Source organism: Xyrauchen texanus, chromosome 2, assembly GCF_025860055.1.
Source record: "Xyrauchen texanus isolate HMW12.3.18 chromosome 2, RBS_HiC_50CHRs, whole genome shotgun sequence".
Taxonomy (NCBI): Eukaryota; Metazoa; Chordata; class Actinopteri; order Cypriniformes; family Catostomidae; genus Xyrauchen; species Xyrauchen texanus.
This window is the reverse complement of record NC_068277.1, coordinates 21,867,954-21,881,404: the sequence shown is the minus strand read 5'-3', so window position 1 is coordinate 21,881,404 and position 13,451 is coordinate 21,867,954. Positions and strand designations below refer to the sequence as shown.

Genomic DNA, 13,451 nt, shown 5'->3' with positions numbered 1-13,451 from the left:
GAGGGAGAAAGCCACTGGTAACACGTCGTAGATCTAACAGCAATGCTCTGATAGAGGAGAGTGGAACAGTAGTGAGACTCAGCTTGCTGCTGCACAACCGCTCGGCTCCGAAGAAAACATTGACATCCCTTTATACCCGTATGGCCGGGGTGGACATGCAAATTCTGTCTGCCAATTTCTCATTGGCCTTTTCTCAAGTTCAGAGGTATGCGAGGCTCTCAAGAAAGACCCCTTGTATCACTACATCCGACACAACATTGAGTGAGTGACAGAAGGGGAACTATAGTAAACTTTGATCAGCATCAGATGACTTTGTTGATTTCTGATAAGTGTGAGGGGGAACAAAAAAGATAACGGCCAATAAACTGTGCTTCGCCCAGCACACAGCTGTGGTGAAATCTGTTCACTGCAACAGCCATCCAGTGTGCTCACCACACTGCAATACCCAGATCTCACACTGTGTTCTTAGGCAAGAGACTGAATGTAACAAAACAAGTGGATCTGAGGTTAAAGTTCAAAAACAGAACTGTGCTAGGTTATTCCTGTAGACAAAGCTGAGCTTCATACAGGAGGGTTTTGACATTGCACAATTTGTTTTCAATCAATTACTTCCATAAAGGAAAATGAGAAGAAATGTAGCTGCTATGCTTTTGTAATGCAGTTGATGTTTATTAAAAGAGTGAAACAAGAAAAGAGGATCTCAGAACTTAAAAAGGCTGTGATGAAAAAAACACTGAGCAGAGAAAGCGCGGATGTGGTTTGTTAGAAAAAGGGACAAAAATACATACAGTATATGGTGCTTTTTTTCACACACATGCACATACAGACATATACATAAGTACAGAAGTGTCGAGAGTGTGTCCTCTCTTTTTTTTTTGTCTGTTTCTGTACTCGGGTTGGCTGCTTCCTTCCCAAACCCTCAAAAACACTTGATTGAGTTGGTGAGAATGTGAGTATGTATGTGGGGGTGGAATGGGTTCTTCAGTCCTTTCATCTCAGGGTGACACAGAATCCCTCCTATATCATCTGCACCTGCACTCAGTGTGTGTTTGGCAATGTGTGTGTATGTGTGCACAAGGACAACCACACCTGCCTCCATAATGAAAACTCCTGTTATGCTCTGATGTTGTCTTAAAATAGCTAAATAAAGTAAATCCCACCACCCACCCAAATTTTAAGAAACTGATGAACCAAATTTACTTGCTGACAAACCATTAGTGGGTACATATCAGCAGATTAATCGATTTATCACTAATAAGGTGTATTATATTTTTTGTAGAGCTGTCATAGATAACGCATTAACGCATGTGATTTATTGATGCTAACTATTACCCCTGGAGTCGCGAGTTCGAATCCAGGGTGTGCTGAGTGACTCCAGCCAGGTCTCCTAAGCAAACAAGTTGGTGCACAACTTGTAGTTCACAGCATCCAACAGTTTTTAATTCTGCAACCATTTATTAAAACAATCCGTTGTCTGTCAGACACCCCATCATAAAGAATCGATAACACACTCCATAAATTTGTTTTAAAAAACTCTTCATAGTACTTCACAAATAAACCTGTGGACAACATGCATAACAACGGGAACATTGCTTACAGCAGGCAATATAATGTCCAATAATGACAAATAATAATTCAAATTTATGTTGAATGTGATGACTTTGTACACAGGCAATGCTGTATATTATAAGGATGATATAAGACACCACTACTTGTAGTTTCCCCATGCTGATAGTAACTACAAGCAAATACACTGAGCACTGTCAGCACCCTTAAACATTCCAAAAAGTTCCACAGCTAAAATATTAAACTAGTTTGTTGTTGAACAACTAGTGGAACATCCTGTCCCATTTGTAGGTGTTACGAATTAGCAGGGACAACGAGGGAGACAAGGTTGAGGATCCAAACGCAGTATATTTATTAATTAAACAAACACAAAGGAACACCCGCGATGGGGAAATAAACATGAACTGAGCACAAGGGCAGGAAACACAGAGCAGGCTTACAACATAAACTAACATTCATAACAACAAACAACGATCGACAGTGACTGAACGAAAAGGCAGGGTATAAATACAAGAAGGGACCAATGAACAAACAGAACTCAAAATAACATGATAAGGTGATGAACAGAAACCAATGAGAAACTAACGAGGACAGGTGAGAACAATGAACAATGAACACGATGGCTAACAAGACTATGGAGGTACAGAAGGTTCAAAAGTGAAAACTATGGAGTGACGAAAGTATCAAAATGGAAGACAAAGGGGGAACAGAAAAACAGGACAAGGTCATACGTTACAGTAGGATATGTACCTTCATATAAAATCTGTCTACATTTTTTACATTTGTCATTTAGTCATTTAAATGCTCCCAAACAGCCACTTAAGTTTTTTTGGTGGATATGAGTCTGGTACATTGAATACCTATGTTATATTTTGGAAATCGTGTGTAGCCCCAGTTTCACTTGAACTGAAAGTTCACGTTCAGTTAATGATACCTGGACAAGCACCATGCGGACACGTACGTAACCATAGAAACAGCTGCAGTAACCACCCAGGCATAAGCACAAGAATATTTCACATTTAGACTTACACCAAATCATTTTTTTTATGCCACATACACTAACTGAGCACTTAATAAGGAACGCCCTGTACACCTTCTTATTCATGCAATAATGTAATCAGCCAGTGTAATGTATAAAATCAAGCAGATATGGGTCAGGAGCTTCAGTTGATATTCACATAAACCATCAGAATGAGGGAAAAATGTGATCTCAGTTATTTCAATCATGGCATGAATGTTGGTGCCAGACAGTCTGGTTTGAGTATTTCTGTAACTGCATTCAAAATAAAAATAAAAACATCCAATGAGCAGCAGTTCTGCAGATGGAAACATCTTGTTGATGAAAGAGTTCAACAGAATTTGGCCAGACTGATTCGAGTTGGCAGAAAGACCACGGTAACTCAGATAACCACTCTGTACAATTGTAGTGAGAAGAATAGCATCTCAGAATGCACAACATGTCAAATCATCAGACGGTTGGGCTACAACAGCAGAAGACCACATCAGGATCCACTTGTGTCAGCCAAAAACAGAAAGCTGAGGCTGCAGTGGGCACAGGGTCACCATAATGGAACAGTTAATACCTGGAAAAACATAGACTGGTCTGATGAATCTCGATTTCTGCTGAAACACACAGATGGTATGCTTTTTTTCGTATATTTTGGGTCTGTTAATACCAATAAATAATTGCTTGAATGCGACAGCCTATTTGAGTATTTTTGCCGACCATGTGCATCCCTTCATGTACACAATTTACCCATCTTCTTATGGCTACTTCCAGCATGATAATGCACCATGTCACAAAGCAAAAGTTGTTTTCATGAACATGACAAAGAGTTCACTGTTCTTCAGTGGCCTTCCCAGTCACTGGATCTGAATCCAATGGAACACCTTTGGGATGTGGTAGAACTGGAGATTGGCACCATGAGATGCAATCATGTCAACATGGACCAGAATCTCAAAGGAATGTTTCCAACATCTTGTGGAATTCATGTCATGATGAATACAGGCTGTTTTGAGAGCAAAGTGAGGCCCTACCCAGTATTAGTATAGTGCTCCTAATAAAGTGCTATATGAGTGTTTATTTTATATATTATATTTTTGCCACGTATAATTAAAACTTAATTAAAAATAAAAAATTCTTACAGTGAAATTAATTCTGACACTATTAATTGCGGTTAATAATAAAAAATACAATCACGACATCCCTAGTGCATAAAAGCACCAGCTTAATAACATATTAGTAAATGTATAGAGAACTGTAAGTTACAGATGGCCTGGACTGGTTGTTATGTTAAGTCACAATCTCAAAAATGGTAAATCACATTTATTATGTGCTCTGGTTTGTTTACTTTCTCATTGTTAATAACAGTGAGAAAATGTTAACCAATAGGCAGTGGCTCTAAAATAGTTGTGCACTGTATATTCCCATGTCTTCACTGTGTTGTGACTGCAGACACATTTTCAAGAGGAATTTTACGAATAACAGCAAAAGGTGGACAGCAGTCAAGCCTGGCCAAAGATTTTGAATAAAAGATTTGGCTTTCTGACAGGTCTGTAACTGAAGTGCCAGGGTCAGATTTAGTCCCAACACTTATTGTAGATGCTCGTCTGCCACTGGAGAAGTGTGTCACTGCACTGTGTAACTGACACGCTCAGCTCAAGTGTACACAGACAGGATGTGCTCTAACCTTAACTACAGCCCATAGTGCTGCAGCTTTTATTCAGCACAAATACCAGTTCGTACATGCACCACCATGTGAGTCTAGCCTTAAACCATTATTACTATAGAAAAACAAATGATCCTTGTTTAACTCTTGGCCACTGTGCTTTTTTCTACTTACCTGTCTCTCGATTTCTCTTTCTGTCTCTCCCTCTCCTTTTCAGTTTCAGTTACCTGAGACCTGTTTTATTTCAGAATCCCTCCTTGTCAGCTCTAAAAAGGCCTCAGATCTCACAAATCAACACTATATTAAATCAAATAAACACACAAGTTTTTTTTTTTATCATGGTGGGGATTTTCCATTGACTTCAATTGATTAATCATATTTTCTATCCCCTAATCCCTTAACCTAACCCCTCATATTTTTTTAATCCCGGGATTTAGATTTAGATTCATTAAACCATTGGCTTGTCCCCACAATGTAGCTGATTTCAGGTTTTACTGTACTTGTTAGACCCCACAATGTAGGCAAATCCTGGCCCATGTATAGTACACACACAACAGTGTTAGCTTCCCTCGTTCAGAGCTATAACCATAAAGTGCTGTTTGTATTTTATTCAAGCACAGATCAGGATAAAGCAGTCTAACCAATACCTAAATTCAATTCTCCTTCTACCTTTTACTCACAATAGCATCCATGTGCCCTCTACACCAGAGAACTATGCCAGTTGACTTAGTTTGGTTACAATCTATTGCTGTCCTATTCACAACACAGAAACCTCAACTTAACAAACCTCAATGCAGAACTGATCGCTGTCACCAAAGACCATTTATGGTTACACATACAGTACAGCATTCATGGGCTAGAGAAAGCACAAAGAGAGGGATAGACAGTTGATTGACATCCTCTTAAATGCTTTGTTTGAAATAATGTTGCAGTCGGTCATGAAATTAACAGGATGGTCTCATAGTAAACATCCCTGTGATTAAAACTGATATATGAGACATCATTCTAGACAGCAGGTAACAGAAAGGCAGAGAGTGTAAGTGTCTTGTTCTAATAAGATTAGACGTTGAGATGGGATCAGTTCATCTTGGCGACATTCATGTGCCAAGCTACCCTAAATACAACGCCATCTACTTATCTGCACTGTCAACATATAAACTAATGATCACACACTGAGACTCTCTTTCTCTCTTTCTTTCTTTCTTTCTTTCTTTCTTTCTTTCTTTCTCTCTTTCTCTCTCTCTCTCTCTCTCTCTCTCTCTCTTCAGGCTGCAGAACAGAGGTACGTTAAGGATAAAGGACAGCATTGTATAAACAAAAACAGAGATTAACCTCACTCTCAAGATAAAGACAGTTGAACAGCAAAATATATCTGATCTTTCGATCATTCAAACCTTCAAACAGCTAGTCGGCTAGAACTAATCAATTTCAAATGCAGAAAAAATTTGGGTCCCACTTTATAACAGTGTCTTTGACTACTAAGTACTTATATTAAAGCTGAATTGTGTAATTGCTGCGCCACTAGTGTAAACAAAGGAAATTGCTAAAATAATCACTGTTTTCAGACAGATTGCAGAAAACTCCTCCCCTTCAAACAGATTCCAGAAAACTTCAATTGATTGTACAAGCTGATATGGCCTTTCAGACAATTTTAGATTAAAGATTGATTTTTGAACATTGAAAAAGTGTAGCTGTGAAGATTGCATTCAGGCTAGGGTGTTATTACTGCTATCTACCAGTAGAGGTTGTGTATTCCAAACAGTTAATGTTTGCCAAAATGAGTAATAAAACAAGAAAATCCAAAAACCAAACGAAAACCAGGTTTCCCAGTCAAAATGAAAAAGAGTGTTTTTGGTGTGTTTGAAGACCAAATCTGTCATGAAAGATTTCCATTTGAATCACCATTACACCACTACTCACAAAGAGAGGTATGAGAAAGATACACCGGTGATGTCAGAGTTGCTCTCAACACAGATTTAAAAGGTAAACTACATTAGCAGCAAAACTTTTAACCAAATCCATGACAGTGCAAGAAACACTAAAGTCAACTTATGCTGTTTCGCTCAGGCTTGCAAAAACTAAAAAAGTAAAGCAAAGAAATGCGCGACTGAGATGGCCTGTCAGATTGTGAACAGTGAGAATGTGCTTTGCATTGGAACTGATCAATCTGTGCATGTATGTGTTGTGGTGGTATGGTGCAGAAATGTTCTGAATTTATGCACTGAAATGTTATGTTCTTGTATTCAGTATTGTTACTGATGATAATATTTGAATTTCGGTGAAAACATTTGGATTTTAACTTTTAATTTTTCTTAGTTGAAAATTCGATCCTTGTTGGAAATTCGTCATACGTTCCTGATGGTGTGTATGAGACTTTGTGTCGATGTAGTGAAAAGAGGGACACAACGTCTCATTCCCTCCATCAGGGAATGGTGGTTACAACAGAGACGTTCCCCTTCTGTCACTCACTCAACTTTGTGTTGATGTAGAGAGACGTATCTAGTATGGGAGCAGGCCGTGCCAGCCGTCTCTATGTTTTCTCTCCCCAGAGTATTTAGTTATTCGGCTGGGGCCATTTAACGCTCATTATATGTGCCAGGGAAGGTGTTCTTTTCCTTTCCTATAGTTTCAAAAGACCCCGCAGAGACCACATCCTGCCCTGAAACGGAATTTAACATGTGGAAAATACATCACATGGGCTCACAGACATGCGGAAGAGGCACGGCGGTAGGTCCATCCCCGAATTGGAGGTGCTCTACAAACACAGCGACCGGGGCAGAGAGGGCTCTGCCCAAGGGAGACGCGGGTCTACCGATAGGGTGCAGAAGATACATCACAGGGGGTTACCGAGGTAACAGGCACCTGTGGAGCACCTATCCCAGTACAGAGCATGTTAAACTTGGAGGTTCAAGAGGTCTGGGAATGAGTACCAGATGGTGCATCGTCCCTGAGAGAGGAGGTCCTCCTCATGGAATTTGCCAGGGAGGTGCTGTCACGAGGAACGTGAGGTCCGAGAACCAAGTCTGGGTGAGCCAGTACGGCGCCACGATGGTCCTCCCTGACCTTGCACAGGGTCTGTGCAAGTATGCTCACTAGTGGGACTGCATATTTGCGCAGCCCCCAGGACCAGCTGTGTGCCAGCACGTCTGTCCCGAGGGGGGCTGCCGTCATTGAATACCAGAGCGGGCAGTGAGAGGATTACCGGGAAGCAAACAAGTTTACCTGTGCTTTGTCGAATCAACTCCAAATCAGCTGGACAACCTGGGGGTGGAGTCTCCACTCTTCCCTGAGCATCACCTGCCATGACAGCATGTCCGCTGTGGCGTTGAGGCTACCCGGGATGTGAGTGGCCCGCAGCAACCTTAGCCGCTGCTGACTCAAGAGGAGGAGATGGCGGACAAGTTGCGACATGCAACGAGAATGTAAGCTGCTTTGGCGGTTTATATACACAAATGTATATCAGGGTCAGAACTATCCTCATACAGTTCTTTCAGTGCCTTGGCCTGGTGGACTTGCACGAGGGCCATGGCATGCAGGTCGGAGGTGGCCTGACCAGCGGCACTGTAGGCTTTGGCCGCCAGAGACAATATAATCCTACAGGCCCTGGAAGGAGTGCTGGGTGACTATCCACCACAACCGCCTTATCCACCTGAGGAATCGCGGCATAACCCTCGGCCATCCCGTAGTGTAGGTAGTAGGTACTATGTACCTCCGGGAAGAAAGGGTATTGATTAAGTGTATCTAGCTCTGATACAGCACAAGCCTTCATTGCAAATTCGATAACATCACGTTAGAACTAGCAACGGAGGATGTGCTGCTTTTTGGCATAAGAGCAAAAAGGTTGTGTGTGTGTGTGTGTGTGTGTGTGTGTGTGTGTGTGTGTGTGTGTGTGTGTGTGTGTGTGTGTGTGTGTGCGTGGGGAGACAAGGGAGCACAAGGGCTCTTTTAACCAAAATTAAAATAAATATAGGATATTATAGACATTGTTTGACATTCTTAACTGATTTACTTTAACAAATGTCTTTGTTTATATGGTTATTTTGCTGTGGTAGCATGTACGATGTGTGTGGGTGAGATGAGAGCGAAAAAGAGAGAGAGAAAGAGAGTGAGCCCAAGGATGCTTTTCAATCAAAATTTAAATACATTTTGTATATTATAGACATTGTTTACCATTTATATCCGATGTACTTTACCAATGTCTTATTTGGTTATTTTGTTGTGGTAGCCTGTAGGGCTCTTTGAAATAACTGAAATAATTTGGTTAAGTGATATGGAATCGTTATGCGGTCAAGACCTGGAACTGCTTCGTAGCCGTACTTTTCCATAAACCGATCAGACCAATCAGAATCCAGCATTCAACGTATATACAACGGGTTTGTTAAAAGTTTGATTCTGATTAGTTCACGGACGTTCTAAGGTGTGTAATTATTTTTCAAGGAAATGCACGGCTATAAAGTAGTTCCAGGTCTTGATCGTTCCATATCACTTCACCAAATTATTTTATGTGCTTTTGTAATCCAGCCCTTTTAAAAAGGAGAAAACATGTTGGCCCTCATCATCATCATCAAATTTGCCCACCCTGGGCTAGATGTTCTGCTCAAACAAACCAGAATGTTTTGACAGTGACACAGTGTTACACTTTTATGTGAAATCAATCTACAAATTGCTTACTTATAGTAGAATATGCTAAATTAAGCATTTGATACAATGTATGTGTAGTGTGGATACTTGTTGTTTTGCAAAACTTTCACAAGATTCACATTTGGTGCTACCAAGATTGTGGTATGGGTAGAGTAAGGGGTAGGTTCAAAGGTAGAGTTAGATTTAGCAGTTGGATAATGGTTAGGGTTAGAGTCAACAGTGTATTTAAAGACATAATTAAATGCCAGTACTTTATGTGTAAGTATAATGTATTCCTTATTTAACACAAAAGTACTACTTTTTTTTTTATTATTGTAGTTAAAGGAATAGTTCAACCAAAAATGAAAATTTTCTCAGAATTTACTCACCCTCATGCCATCCCAGATGTGCATGACTTTCTTTCTTCTGCAGAACACAAATTAAGATTTTTAGAAGAACCTTTCAGCTCTGTAGGTCCTCACAACGCAAGTGAAAAGGTGCTCCAAAAAGCACATAAAGGCAGCATAAAAATAATCCATATCTTCAGAAGTAATATGACAGGTGTGGGTGAGAAGCATATCAATATTTATGTAAATTTTTGCTAGAAATTCTTATGCATGAATAATGTGAATCACCAAAAACACAAGAAGAAAAATGTAAAAGTGAAAGTTAAAGTCGAGATTGATTGAGCAGGGATGAGAAATCATAGTAAAAATGGACTTAAAAATGTAACTGTTTCTCACCCACACCTATCAAATCACTTCTGAAAATATTGATTTAACCACTGGAGTCATATGGATTACTTTTATGCTGACCTATGTGATTTTTGGCACCCATTTACCTGCATTGTATGGACCAAAAGAGCTGAGAAATTCTTCTAAAAATCTTAATTTGTGGTCTGCTGAAGAAAGAAAGTCATACACATCCTGGATGGCATAGGGATGAGTAAATGATGAGAGCATTTACATTTTTGGGTGAACTATTCCTTTAAAGACACCTTATATAAAGTGGGTCCAAGATGCGTTTCCACCTGATAAACCAGTTATTAAGACTTCAAGGATGTTTGAACTCTTCTGACAAGCAATCTAATTGTCTTGCTGAAATCAGTTAGGACAAAAAAAAAAAAAGAAAAAAAGATTACAGTAACATTTAATAGATTTGGTATATTGCTAAATGTTTTATTAACATGTTACATCTAGACATTGTGTCAGTGTGTATTAGACATGCTCAGTATAGAGCATGTGCTGGGTTACCCTGAGCAGCTGTTCACCTGGGAACATTAGTACAGCACTAAAAGCTACCTGCTGCATCTCTGAACCTCTGTGCCTCTGATTCATTGTCCTCTGCTCCCACCTGCCACCTCTCTCTCACATACACACACCCTCATAAAGTGAGAGCTCATTATGGCAGGCTTTTCTCATGTGAATAAAGGATTATTAGTGTGTGTCAACTGCTCATGGGACCAGCAAAGGAAAAAAAACATGAAAGGAAGATGAGAAAAAAGAGAAATGCAAAGGGAAAAAATATGTGTGTGTGTGTGTGTGTGTGTGTGTGTGTGTGTGTGTGTGTGTGTGTGTGTGTCTGTGTTTAACCTATGTTACCAAAAGAGCTGAGAAATTCTTCTAAATATCTTAATTTGTGGTCTGCTGAAGAAAGAAAGTCATACACATCCGGGATGGCATAGGGATGAGTAAATGATGAGAGCATTTACATTTTTGGGTGAACTATTCCTTTAAAGACACCTTATATAAAGTGGGTCCAAGATGCGTTTCCACCTGATAAACCAGTTATTAAGACTTTAAGGATGTTTGAACTCTTCTGGGTAGCAGTTGGTATAATTAAAAACTTTACACTTTAGAGCCGTAACACAGCAATTTGGACATGTTGCACATTAGCAACATTAATGACACATTAATGTGGTCCTCATGTGACTAACGCAGTTTTGAGTCCGGTCTGCAATGTGTCCCAATTCCCCACTCTCTCAATAATTTCCTGTCATTGTCTACTACAGGGGTGCCCAATATGTCGATCGCGATCTACCAGTCGATCGCAAAGGCAATGCTGGTAGATCGCACAAAATTTAAATGTACTTTTGTAAATTTTTTATAAAAATGAATATAATGTCTTTCCTTCTTTTAGTTTCTGTCTGACTTGCACTTGACGAGTAAATATTGACCAGGCGAGGTTTTGTTTATTCGGTTGCCATGACAACTAGGTTTGCGCATATGCGCCTTCCAAGGACTTCTGAGAACAGAGGGCGAAATTGCGATGCTATTGCCCGAATTAGGCAAAACTGTCTGATTCCACTCAGTGCAAGTCATCAGAATAAGAGAAATGCCCTGGCTATTGTAATCTATTGTGCTGTAGGTGTTTTGGGTTTAGTTTTAAAACTGAATGATATCAACATTGAAAATTATTATATATTTTTTTATTAATTAGAAGATGAATTCCATGTAGGGATACATGCAGTAGTCCCAACAAGCATTTTCTTATTTTAAATGAAACTGTGTTTTTTTAGTTGGTAGATCTTATTGAGTTGGTCATTTAAAAGTAGATCATCACACAAAAAAGTGTGGGCACCCCTGGTCTACTATTAGTCTACCTGTCTTGTGAAAATGAAACATCCGCCCAAAAAACACTGTACATTCAGTACACTTTATGGGTTGCCAAATGTAGAATAAAGCATGTTGCAACAAGTAACCCAATTTTGTCAGGTTAAGTAACATAAAAGATTAAGTAACATTTGTCTCTTTTTGAATACATTTATTATTTAATGAATATAAAAAAAACATGAAATATTTAAACATTTAACATAAGATTTAGCTTCCTTATTGTTTTCATGTGATGCTAAAATGCTACATGATATAACTAGTCACTCTCTCCTTCTTTTTCCGTTCTTCCCTCTGGCACTTGCAGTAACCGCCCCCATGACTTATAAGAGGGTGTGAGTTTCACCTACATGTACTGTATTAGACACTAGGAGCAAACCCTCTGTTAGTTTACACCACTCAATGACAGAGGGATTCTGGGAAAAGTCATTGCCATGTCAACGACACCCAGCTTGGTTTCAGTCTGTTTCTCTCATGCATCCAAGTTTCTCTCTCTAACTATCTTTCTACGTGATCACTTTTGTACCCGATTCTGATGAACATTGCAGGAAATAACAAGCACTCTAAAACACAATCTTCCCGCAGACCTGACCACAGTCACAAATAGAACTGCAATAGCCTAAAATTGACTGACCTGCTAACAATGCTTACTGGAAGAGAGAGAAGAACAATATGAAAGTTCTTTATGTATGAAACCAAAAACCACTTCCTTCATGTACTGATGACAATGGCCCACATATAAACATATGCAGCTCCACCTCACAATTTAAACAGCTCTGTCGAAGCAACACTTCAACACTGTAGTTGCCAAATTTGGTTGAGCAAAAAAACTTACCTTGCAAGACTTACCTAAATAACCACTTTATTATAATGTTGTATCATTAATTCACAAATAAATAATACATACACACACACACACACACACACACACACACACACATATATATATATATACAAATAATATCTTTCTATCAATCTTTAAGCATTTTTAAGTTTGCATATGTGAATGTGTGTTCAAGGGTTTGCGTGTGTCCTCTGTTTATACTGCGGTGTTGTTTGGTGCAGTGTGATGCATGTGGTTGCCTCAGAGAGCTTTTATACTGGACGGTTCCAGATTTGACAAGAGCTGGACATAGAACAATGGCCTTTGATTGCACCCCCTCTCACAGAAGAGGTCTCTTTCTATATATATATCTGTCTGCCTGTCTGTCTGTCTGTCTCTCTCTCTCTCTCTCTCTCTCCTCTCTCTCTCTCTCTCTCTCAAAGCTGCTCTCCTCTAAAACTCCTCAAATGAAGCAGAATGACGATGTAAAAGAAGAATGACTCATTCCACCCCCAACCCCACCCAGCCCACCCACCCCCAGCCCACAAAGCTACAGCAGACCTGTTAGTTTCAGACCATTCATCCTTTTTTAGTTTGATGAATTTTTTCATAGATTGATGAAAGTGTTTAAAAGGACAAGAGGAATCTGATCCTGAATCTGAGACTTTTAATCCATACATTATATAGGACAAGTACTGTACACTAATAACAGGACTGTCATGGTCCTGTCACTCTGTCAGTCTGGATTTTTGTCTAATAGGACCTTGGCATCATCGTCCCATGTCTGTCTTGTGTTTCGTAAATTGTCTTTGTGTGAGCACGCGGTTTTGTTTATATTACCTGCAATGCTCTCTTCGGTCTGTCTTATTTCATGTCGGGAGTATGGTGCCTGGATCCTGACTTCCTGTCTGGTTCGGTTTCGGTCTGTGATGGGATACTGACACTCATGCTCCATATCTGTCTGTTATTGACGTGGGTGCATCGTGCTTATGTCATCTTGGCAGCATGCATTCATGTCAATAGTTTGTCTGTCTCTCGCAAACACGGGTGTGCCTTGCATTGCGCTTGCGCTGCGCAACCGGGTCGCGAGTTGTCTTCATGTTGTACTGAGGTTCGGTCACTTCGGTCTAAGGTGTCGGGTGTGTGTGTGGCCGAACTCTCGTA

At 39.9% G+C, this 13,451-nt stretch overlaps 1 protein-coding gene across 1 annotated transcript in view; it reads right to left on the bottom strand.

Moving 5' to 3' along the window:
- The window catches only part of LOC127619047 (diacylglycerol kinase delta-like), a 97,617-nt gene that overhangs the window by 72,038 nt on the left and 12,128 nt on the right, over positions 1-13,451 (bottom strand). The window lies entirely within an intron of this gene.